The sequence below is a fragment of the Phoca vitulina genome, unplaced genomic scaffold, assembly GCF_004348235.1.
Source record: "Phoca vitulina isolate PV1807 unplaced genomic scaffold, GSC_HSeal_1.0 scaffold57, whole genome shotgun sequence".
Taxonomy (NCBI): domain Eukaryota; kingdom Metazoa; phylum Chordata; class Mammalia; order Carnivora; family Phocidae; genus Phoca; species Phoca vitulina.
Window position 1 is genome coordinate 2308745 of NW_022589760.1, and position 12200 is coordinate 2320944.

At 34.8% G+C, this 12200-nt stretch overlaps 1 long non-coding RNA gene across 1 annotated transcript in view; it reads left to right on the forward strand.

The window, feature by feature from the left end:
* Positions 1-9102, forward strand: part of LOC116623170 — a 72889-nt gene extending 63787 nt beyond the window's left edge. The window contains exon 3 of the long non-coding RNA XR_004297684.1: positions 9053-9102. This is a non-coding gene — a long non-coding RNA (uncharacterized LOC116623170). The remainder of the gene's footprint in view (positions 1-9052) is intronic.
* The last annotated feature ends 3098 nt before the right edge of the window (positions 9103-12200 follow it).

Genomic DNA, 12200 nt, shown 5'->3' on the forward strand with positions numbered 1-12200 from the left:
GGATGTTAGTGTGTGTATTGGACATTTTATTTTGGCAGTTTGTACAGGCTTTTATTGGGCCATATGGATCCATATGGCTGGTTTTTGTAATTGTTCACTTGGCTTTTAAATGATGTGACCTGGATAGGCCACTTTAGGACCCAGATGCTAGCCAAGTGGAATTTTCCCCATGGTAAATGTGATAGGAAGCTTTCAAAGATGGCCCTCAATGATCCCCTCCTCCTAGTAGTCACACTTTTGTGTATTTCCTCCACCCTGGGTTTGAGCTGTAGCTAGCAACTTGCTTCTAACAAATAGAATATGAAATAAGTGATGGGATGACATTTCCATGATTGGGTAATAAAACAATGTTACTTTCATCTTGCCAGCATTCTCTATATTGCTTTTTGTCATTCATGCTTCAATGAAACAAGCTGCCAATGTTGGGGAGGTCCATATGACAAGAAAACTTAGGACAGTTTCCACCTAACAGGTAGTGAGAAACTGAAGCCCTCATTACAACAGTTGATGAAAAACTGAATGCTGCAATAAACCATGTCAGTGAGCTTGGAAGAGGATCCTTCTGCAGTTGAGCCTTCAGATGAGACCATAGCTTTAGCTAATACTTTGATTGCATCCTTGTAGGAGATCCTGAGCCAGAAGACCTAGTAAAGTCATGCCTACATTTCTGACAAGCAGAAACTGTAAAATAATAGATGTGACTAATTTATGACACTAATTTTTGGGTAATCTGTTATAAAATAATATATAGCTAATACAGTGAGTCACAACAGTTCAGATGGCTTTAACCAGAAGCAAATCATACTTTTATAAAAAGAGCTACATTGAGTAAAAATTGAATGAAGCTTGCCACCTTATGGAAAACTGAGCAGCTCAGCAACATGTGGGGTTGGCAGCAAAATGAGGCCAACCACAGGCCTCAGCAAAGAAGCAGACCAAGTGAGCCTTAGTCTTATATGATATACCCTAAGTGGTCTTGGTCAAATGATGGGGGCTTTACAGTTCAGGTTGTACCTGTTTGATTTTGTAAGTATATGAACATTGGCTGAAGCATATGTTTGGGGCTTCATGTGGACCTCAGCAGATGCATGAGCACTGCAGCAACCTTAGTAAGCAGAGGCAGCTGAATCAAGATTGAACTAATGGTTAAAAAAAAAATAAAAGACTTCCTAGATATCAGCCTTTTAGACAAAGATTTCTGGGTTCTGTTTTGTTATTTTGAATCTAAGTCTGTAAGAAAGTACATTAAATGCATATGTGCTTCAGAGCACTAGTGTGTCTTATTCTAACTTTAAAATATTAGTACTAAACTCATTAAGGCTAGAGTACCACATTCACTCTTACAAATTATTTTAAGTGTTTGGGTGGGAACTGAATTGATATGGTTAGTCCATAGACTCATTTGTTTTTTTCCCACCAAATAGTCATGAGATGAGTCCAGATTTACTAATTTTTAAAATATTGATTATGACTTTAAATTACAGAGGTCCAAATTGTGACTTTGCCTATAGAAATGTGGTAGATTTTATTAGAAAAATAATAAATTGATTATAAAAATAATATATCATCCTGGGTTGAGGTAGCAAAATAAATTAATGAAATGATTGAAAACACAAATGTAAGAAAACAATTTAAAAATACTATTCCTGTATTTTGTCCACAGGAGTTAGAGGTGTTTAGGGAATCAAGACGCATATAGAGTGATTTGAAAAGTATGTTTCAACTTTAATATCAGAATAGGATCAGTAGAAGAGTGAAAACAAGATAGTTACTTAGAAGAAAGGTAAAACTGTTAGGCATAGAACACCCTACTTTTATGAAAGGAAAAAATGAGATATCAAAGGCCAGAATATAATGATATAAAAAGAAAATGAAGATTGTTGCATATCTAACTTCCCTGAAAATGATATTATTAAAGTGAGAAATATCCAGATTTTCACTAGATTTTAGAGAGAGTGACTAGAACCCAATAAAATCAAACAGAGAAAGAGGTGAAAGTTAATAGACAACAACCAGATATGATTCTTTAGTAGGGGCCAGGATCCAGTATATTATTGAAAGATTGCAGATAAAGAATCCAGGGGTGGAAAGAGCAATTTGAGAACACAATTTATACTTAAGGACTACTATATTAGATAATTACAGAAAATCTGGACAGATTTGATGTGAAAAAAGTACAAAGAAGAGTATAAAATAGCATAAGAGAATTATTAAGTGAGTTTCAAGGCAGCACATTTATTTCAGAGGAATTTAGTTATAACCTGTGCCTTAAGGGAACAAGTCTGAGAAATTTAATGAATTAGGGCTCAAAAGAAATGTACATCAAGAATGAGACATGTTAAAGGGGAGTAAGACAGAACAATGATAGATAAGTTCAGACCTGGGTTAGGCAGTGTTCTAATGGGAGAATATCTCTTGGGTATTATTATCCAACTCTATAAGGTGAAGGTGAACATGATTTGTCTGAAGAGTAGATACTTTTGACAGGCCCAACTTTTATTGATTTCATATTTCTCACTATGTGTGACCCTAAAAAATGAAATATAGAAGAATATGTTAGCAAAACAAGTGTCTGGGTCAGAAATCAAATGAGAAACAAAAGAAAAGAAAGCATCCAAATCCAGTAAAGAATACTAACCCTACATATGTCAGAGATGAAAAGTTACCAACTTAAGAAGCAGGTTAAACTGAGTCTTCATGAAAAGCACAGAGAAACAACAGAGGAGAATAAAATGTTATAGGCATATTCCACTTTTGAAAAGAAAAAAAGGAAATAGCAGACATAAATGTTGATTGTACCTTGAAAGATTCAAAGCCAGAGGGAAGGCACTGATTTAAGGAGCACATGAGAGTGTTATTAGTCAATATTAGGTCACTTAGGGGATAAATTTCAGAAGTGTCAACATCAGCTCCACTTCAGAACTTCAGAAATCTGCAGAGACTGATACTCCAGCAGGCATAAATTTTGGAATAAGCACAAACCCTTCTTTATAAGAAATATTTCACAAGACCAGGCACTTCTTTAGCAGGAGAAAGTGAGAGAAGTTACTGTGGCATAAGACTGATAATTCTGGTTCTGAAAAGATAGTGAAGGCTATGTCACTAGGCTGAGACCACCCTGAGTGCAACATTGGGATACCATAAATGCAGGACCAAAGCAAAAACAGGAATTAAGAAGTCTGAAATCTACAAAAGGGAATAGAGATCTAAAATAAGACTTGGTAACTGGGGCTGTCACCATTTCAAATGAATAAACTTTGCCAGAGGTCATAAGTGTCTTGAATGACATTCAGAGCATAAATAATATACCAAGATGGATATTCTTCCCCAGATAAAGTCAATGCATGGTTCTAAAATTAATCTCCATGGGAAATTTCTCCTCCTTATTTTGAGATTCCCTGGTTATGAACTCTGATAAACTAGCATCTTGACATTCTGACTTGTTAGCATCCTGGGAAAACTTAAACCAAAATAATTTTTCTCAGTTATTTTATTCTTCCCTCATATTCTACAAAGTTTCAACTATGATAAATGTGTATTCTTATTAAAGGTATATAGAGTTGACAATACAAATTCTGAGGCCTTGAAGGGCCTACATTCATTCCATTTAGAGAATTCCAGAGGCCCATTCTGTTTTTACTTCATTGTGGAACAAATCTGCTTGCAAAGAACAAGCTTTCTTCTCTACTATTCCATGCCCTAAATGTAAAGAGGCTTACTCCTGTATGGAAAGAAAATTTATATAAGCCACATTCTGCAATATCAGCTTAATCAGTAATAAGGCCTATATTTTTATTTCCTTCTCCTTTACTCCTTGCCTATCTCTTAACTGAGTTTAAAATTTGGGCAGGGAAATGGTTGTTCTATTTAGGGACCCTTTTAAACCACAACAATAGGGAAATTTTGTTGGCATTCGATACTAAAAATATCAAATAGTTAACAACTCAAAGAGCATGAAACGTTCTTTCTTATTCCATTAATGCAAAAAGGACACACACATACTCTTTATATTATATTCATAACATTTCTGTAGAGATTTTGAGGTCCTAAACAATACTTTAAAATGCTTGCTTGAAATGGTACTGAATTAGAAGTCAAAGGGTTTGGATTTTATTTCCATAGCTGTCACTAACTGGCTTGGGTAAATCATTTAATTTCTACAGCTTTAAAATGACTGTTTTAGATTAAATTATTCCCATGATTTATCCATAGTAGATAATTCATAATAGCCTGAAACTGGAGCTTACACAAATGTCCATTAACAGTAGAATGGACAAATAAATATTGATACATGCCTTTGGTGAACATAAAAATCATTTGTGTTGGGTATATATCTTGGAGTGAAAATACTGAGTCATGTTGTATGCATATATCCATCTTGGTAGATATTGTCAAAACTTTTTTGAAAGTGTTTGACTATACCAATATATTCTCTTACCAGCAGTATTTTATCAGGGTATGAGTTATTCATATCCTTGAGAACATTTACTATTTTCTATCTTTTTCATTTTAGCCATTTAGGTGGCATGTAGTGGTATTTCATTGTGGTATTCACATGAATTTTCCTGATTACTGATAAAGTTGAACACTTTTTTATAAGTTTATTGGCCATAAAGCCTTTGTTTTTAAAACTTCATTTTTTGACTTTTAATTCTAGCATAGTAGACCCAGCTAATGGGAAACTTTCTCCAGCACAAATACCTAGATAGTCTCAATAGAGCAAAACAATTAAAAATATCCACTGAAATATGTTGCTGAGGCCAAAAGAAATTAAGAAAAATCATCAAGTACTAGAAGCAAAGAGAAAAATTAAAACCAGAATGGTAATCTCATAAACTTGCTATAGTGAAATGGGGATAGTCATTGATCTGAGTAAACTCAGAGGCTCTAACATTAAGGTCTTGGGTTTTGCATCATGCACAGATAGAAAATTAAACCTTAACTCTATGTGAGTTGAGATGTTGGATTGGAGACCACCGCATAGAACTGTTACACTCTCAGTGAAGAAGGACTAGAAAAATTATTCCCAATGGTCCAAGGAGAATGCAAAAAATACTCGCTTGCAAAAAAATACTTGCTTTCATAGCTTGAAAATTCAGAACACCAAAGACAATGATAAAGCAGCCAAGGAGGAAAGAAAGATTAGCTACAAAAGGACAATTAGATTGTCAGTTGACTTCTCAATAGCAGCAATGAAAACCAGAGTACAGTGAAACAATATTTAAAGAATCAAGGAAATAAGTAACTGTCAACTTAAAATTATGTACCTACAAAAACCAGTTTTGCAAAAATCACAGCAGAATAAAGATATATTTGAACAAACATAAACTGTGAAGTTTACTGCCAACAGTTTTTCACTAAAGGAATTTCTAAAGGTTGCTCTTCAGGAAGAAAGTAATCCCAGAAGAAAGATCAAGGATACAGGAAACAGTTGTAGAAGCTTATAAACATAGAAATAAAACTAAAACCAGTTTGACCATATAAAACAATAATAAGTAAGTGTACTCATGAGCATTTTCTGGGATTAAATACAACCCCAAAATCTCAGTGGCTTATAGCCCACACACACATACATATATTTTACATCTATGAGTTGTTCGCAGCTATGTTACATGTGTCTTCTCATTCTAGAACACCAGCTAAAAAAATAGACCCTATCTTGGACATGCTGGTTTCATGGTGGAGGGCAGGGGAAAGAGTGAAAAACAAGCAATGTGATAGCAGTTAAAAGATCTGGTGGCAACTGGCATACTGTCATTTCTGCTTAAATCCCATTGACCAAAGAAAGTTACATGGTCAAGCCTGAAATGGTACAAGCAAGAATATATATATTATTTAATGAACATTTCTGTATGATTTAATCAGTACATAATTTAAAAAAAAAATTTTTTTTATATATGGATTTTGCTTTGTTCTAAGATTGCCAGAATGGAGTCATGAAGTGAGTGCAAGAATGGAGGTCAGGAAGGCTAATTTATCATCTCAGCATTGCTGCTATATAATCTTAGTTAAGTGTTGTAATCTTTTTTGTACCTGAAACCAATTGCTCCTCTTGGTATCATTCAAGTTGGATGCTTGTCAACAAAGAAAAGTAGGGGAGTCTTCTCTGGTCTCCATATTTAACAAACAAATGAACAAAGAGTCCAAACAGTCAAAAAAATGAGTAAAAAAAAATATTGTCAGCCACTATAAATGTTAATTGACCAAATGCTCAGACTATAACCAGAAATATTTTCTAGACCAGACAATGAGGATTACTAGTAGAATACATAACATTCACACAATTTCGTAATAAAATTGTGCTTGTAAAATATTTTACACTTTGTTGACATGTTAACAGAGAATTTCAAACCTCATTGAAAAGTCATTAATACAATTATCAGGTCATTAGTGTACAAAGGTTCAGCTTTGAAACTCTATTATCTGAAGAATTCTTTTTGATAGACGGTTTAGCTCTTAGAATATGCTGAGTCAGGATGAAATCTGCTCAGTCTTTTCTACCCACCTAGCAGGTAGCCTTTGGATAGTGCTGAGGGAGTGTTTCTGGGACTTGTTCAGGAAATTCAAGGAAATTTATTTAACTACTGATGGCCTACAGGTTCATTCAAGTTTCCTGAAAGGAAATCCTCATAATCTGGTCTACTGGATTTCTGGTCAAATAGGCCTATTGGGTGACCATATATGTCTTTAAAATATCAATTATTGGGGCGCCTGGGTGGCTCAGGCGTTAAGCGTCTGCCTTCGGCTCAGGTCATGATCCCAGGGTCCTGGGATCGAGCCCCGCATTGGGCTCCCTGCTCAGCGGGAAGCCTGCTTCTCCCTCTCCCACTCCCCCTGCTTGTGTTCCCTCTCTCGCTGTGTCTCTCTGTCAAATAAATAAATGAAAAATCTTTAAAAAAAAAATAAATAAAATAAAATATCAATTATTAATATTATCGTAAGTGAATAAAATTATAAAAAAATTTATAATTAAATTGCCTGTGTAACTCATGTCAATATTTCTTAAAGCAATACAAGCACATTGTTGCAAAATTCTACCAGGTGTGTACATACAGTATTTTTTAACTTCTTACAAAACTACATATCATTTTACAGACTGTTTTGCACATTGAATAAGGTAAATATCTTGGAAATATCTTGGGGATTGTTCCATATCAGTATATGAATATATTTATATTTAACAGCCACTTATCATTGTGCTTTATGATTGAATAATACCATAATTTACTTAGTGATTCTACTGCTGATGAACCTTTGGGTCACTTCCATTCTTATAAACATTATGAACAATGCTGCAGTGAACATCCTTATACACGTGTATTTTGATGTAATTCTATGAGTACATCCATATATTCCCAATTTTTTATGTGTTCTCTGGGCCCAACAAATGGCAAGAAGTTTTGTAATGTGTATCAGGGAGTTATAAAAACACTTGGAGCAGTACATAAATAAGGTTCACGTTTTTCTATAGAGAAGGGAAAATGCACACATTCAAGCCACAAAGGGTTAAGATTTTCTGTGATATTTGTGTGTCATCTTTGTAAGATTTTTTCAGTGTTGGAGAGAAATAAAATTTTACCTGTTATGGCCTCTTTCTGCTGAAATACAAAACCTGCCCAACCAAAGCTATAGTACTTGCTAATCCATATGAGGGTTGAGTTTTGTATTTTCAAAAGATTATATCCACCAGTGGCGTAGTGAGAGTAATAGTGCCTGTGGGAAATAAAATACATTTCCATCACCTTTACCTTACTGAATGCTTCCTAAGTGTTAGAATTTCCAAAGACTAAACATGTCTTTATGGATTCTCACAGACATATATTGAGTGAACTATGTCTGTCTCTAGTCCCCTATTAATTCTGACTATAATTTCCAAAGATTACTACTTGGAAATTCAGGGAAAGAAATGAGACTAGGATTTATTGATGATAGAGACCTAGCCAGTAGTATACTTGAGACAGTATGCTCAGAAATAGTAGCCAGAACTTTTTGGTTGAATATTTCAAAAATCATCATTTGGATAATCTAAAGGGATATTATGAGTAGGTAGTCTGTTTTTGGAGGGATTATATTCTTTTAAATAAAGGCTTTTTGGGAAGAGGTGGTTCAGAAAAAAATTGTAAATACATATCACAAATTCTCTCAGTCTCCCAAGTACATCCTCAGGATCCAAAGTATCGATTTTTTATTTCTCAATTTAAAAGTAGGGTTACTTTAGGGGCGCCTGGGTGGCTCAGTTGGTTAAGCGACTGCCTTCGGCTCAGGTCATGATCCTGGAGTCCCTGGATCGAGTCCCGCATCGGGCTCCCTGCTCGGCAGGGAGCCTGCTTCTCCCTATGACCCTCACCCCTCTCATGTGCTGTCTCTCTCTCTGTCTCAAATAAATAAATAAAATCTTTAAAAAAAAAAAAAAATAAAAGTAGGGTTACTTTAGTAGTGAGAAAATAGTTTATAGAAAACTCTGCCAGGTACTAGGAAAATGAGGTTAGAAATGAGAAACTCTAAGAGTCCCCTGGTATTTTGGGGATCTACAACTTGTCTCAGTTTAATCTGTACCTGAATGGGAGCAGACCTCTGTTAGAAGAGATCATATTAGCTCTGACAGAAGGCTCCAGAACTCTTGATTTATGACACTCCCATCTAGCCACTCACTGAGCTGAACATGACCTTGCTTGTTGACCCAGCACACAGCCAGCCCTGTAACAACCTGGGTAGGTATAAGAAGCTGCCCATAATTTAGCTTCTAGTGGTTCATGAATAAACCTTCTGCTGTTAGGAAAAAATTTGTTCAATCTTGCAAAAAACAGAGGGAAGCCTGGAGATAGAGCACTCCTCAAAACCCTTGTGAGTAAAGGAAATTAATGTCCTTTTTTTTCTTCAAGACTGTAATACAATTCCTGATATTTTTTCTTCTGACATAGCTATAGGTGTATGTAAGTCTGTTGGAAGTCATCTAAATAGGCCATAACCACGAATGTGTATCTTATTACTTTCCTTATTATTGGTCTCTATTAAGAAATAATTCTGTCCCTTTTGCCTTTTCTACCAGCAGAGTTTCCAACTGATCTCTCTGGGTGATGACTCTGTGGCACTAATATATAGGTGAGTTTGTCGTACAACACTTGTTCCTGATAGTTCCTGGTAGGTATTGCCACCAACTTCCTTTAACATGAATCAGATCAGTGTCCCATGCTGCATTATTGGAAGGAACCAAAACTTCAGACCTCCTAGGTGTTTTATTTATTTTAAAGGCACATGAAACAAATTTTCTTTGATAATGAAAAACATGCCAAGAGACTATTACTGAAACGTGACTGGCTGACCATCTCTGACACTAGACACAGATTATCATTTTGTAAGATTATAACTTTAAATGACTTGAAGATGAGGCTGAATAAAGAAAAATTCTACTTTCTGTGAGAGTGCTATAACAAAAATAAGCTTTTTTTTTTCCAAGTGTCTGAAATGCTGAGCCAATTTCTACATAGGGACAAAGCAATAAATAGTCACTAACAGGGTTTCATCTGTACTAGAACATTTGGCTAGTAACAGAACTTAGTCACACTATGTGGAACTCAAGAATAGTATCTAAGTATTTAGATGAAATACTTAGAAATTATACAAAAGAAGAAAGAAAGACTTTTATTTTGGATAAATAACATGCTTATATGTTTTAACTTGAATTCCATGTTGATTTATTAATGTACTTACTTGATTTTTATAATTGTGCCCACATACCTATCTTAAGTATTTTTTGTATCTTAAAACTACAAATTTATTTTTATCACAGTTTCTGTAGGTAAGCTATCTTGGCATGGCACTATTAGATACCCTCGTCACAGTCTCACTGGGCTGAGATCAGGGTGTCAGCTGTCATTTTCATCTGGGGGTTGGAGCTCTTTTCTGAGCTCACTGGTCATTAGCAGAGCTTATTTTCTTGTGATATTAGGACTGAAGATTTGTTTTTTGGTTGGCTCTTGGCCAGGGGTTGCTCTCAGTTCCAAGGGGCTGTCCTCAGGTCTTTTTTGTGTGGCTCTTCCATATTCAAGTCAATGGTGGCACATTGACTCTCCCTCCTGGCAAATCTCCTTAAGTGATTTTTAACATCAATTAAGCAATTGTGCCTCAGGGTATAAAAGAGTTACCATAGTTAAACATAGCCAGCCCAATAAGAACTATATGCAATTTGTAAAAAATGTGTTATAATTCCATATGCAACCTATGTTGTCCTCAGCAGTGAGGTATGGGGAAAAAAAAAAAGATTGCACAAATCATGGTCCTTGAATAGACACTTTTTTCCAAAGAAGATATATAGGTACCTGAAGCAAGTACCTGAAAAGGTGTTCAATGTCACTAATTATCAGAGAAATGCAAAGCAAAACTACAATGAGATATCACCTCACATCTGTTAGAATGGCTATTATCAAGAAGACAAGATATAACAAGTGTTGGTGAGGATGTGGAGAAAAGGGAAGACTTGTGCACTCTTGGTGGGAGTGTAAATTGGTACAGCCTCTATGGCAAACACTGTGAAGGTTTATCAAAAAAATTAAAAATGGAATTACAATATGATCCAGCAATTCTACTTTTGGGTATTTATCTAAAGGAAAAGACATTTCTATCATGAATGATATCTGTATACCTTCTTATTCATTGCAGCATTGTTCACAATAGCCAAGACATGCAAACAATCTTAGTGTCCATTGATGGATGAATAAATAAAGAAAATGTGATATAAATGAAGGGAAATTCTGCCATTTGTGACAACATGGATGAACCTTGAGAGCACTATGCTAAGTGAAATAAGTCAGACATAGACAAATACTTTATGATCTCACTTCTATGTAGACTCTAAAGAAAACCCAAATTTATACATACAGAGAACAGATTGGTGGTTGCCAGAGGCAATGTTGGTTGATATTCCAAGGACCTTACTTTTTGCTAATAGCTGTTTATGTAAGAGGTTTAACTTCTGCTCAATTACCTAAATTTCTTTTATACATTTTCAAATCTAAATACTTAATAAGAAAATAAATTAAATTGTTTGCCAGTTTTTATTCATCATTTATTTCAAAGATGTCTTCATTTACTGGCAGAATTTTCTTTTTACGTATGTCCTTAGTTTTCATTGTTGTAGTAGTATTGCTCTTCAACATTTATTAAGGATCTATATTACACTCTGTACAATACAAACACATATAAAACCAAGTCCATGTTTTTGTGGAGATTTCTTCTTATGAAACAAAATGATGGGGACAGTAGAGGAAATTGCTGTTATGTAAGTTGCTTTTATTTTATCTTTTAAGATTTTTTTATTTATTTGAGAGAGTGAGCAAGGGAGTGAGCGAGAGAGAGAGAGAGAACAAGCAGGGGGAGAGGGAGAAGCAGACTCCCCAATGAGCAGGGAGCCCAAAGTGGGGCTCTATCCCAGGACCCTGGGACCATGACCTGAGCCAAAGGCAGACACTTAACCAACTAAGCCACCCAGGCACCACTGTAAGTTGCTTTTAGACTTAATTGTGGTGGATAACAGGGTTCATAAATAAACTTTCTAATAATTTTATACAATTCACTTTATTATACTTTTTTAGTTCCTTTGCTTGACTAGATTTACTTCTCTTTTCTTATTTGACTTTAATTAATACAATATACTTTTATCATTGTTCTTAATGTATGCTTAGAGGTGTGATAACAAAATATAAAGAGCATGAGCATTGGTACCAGACAAGCCTCAGTTCAAATTCTGGCTCCATTGCTCATAGACTGTATGGCTTACTTAATCTCCATAATTCCTTTTTTTAACCTGTAAAATGAGATTATAATATTATAATATTATATTTCTCTTCCAGGGCTCTTGTGGGGATATAATAGAATACTGTATATAGCATACTTAGCATTATGCCTAGAATAGACTAAGTTTTCAGTAATGTTAGATATTATAAACTTTCCATCCCAACTCATTTTTCTTGTTTTTTTAAGATTTAATTTTATTCAAGTGTAATTTACATACAATAAAATTAATTTTAAGTGTAAAGTTTCATGAAACTTTATTATACAATTATGTAACAAGTCATGTAGTATCATATTTCCATGATGTCAAAAGTCCTTTTGTGCTCCTTTGCTGTCAATATCTTCTCTCAAACCCCATGCCTTGCCAACTATAGACTTACTTTTGTTATATATATATATATTTAAGAGAA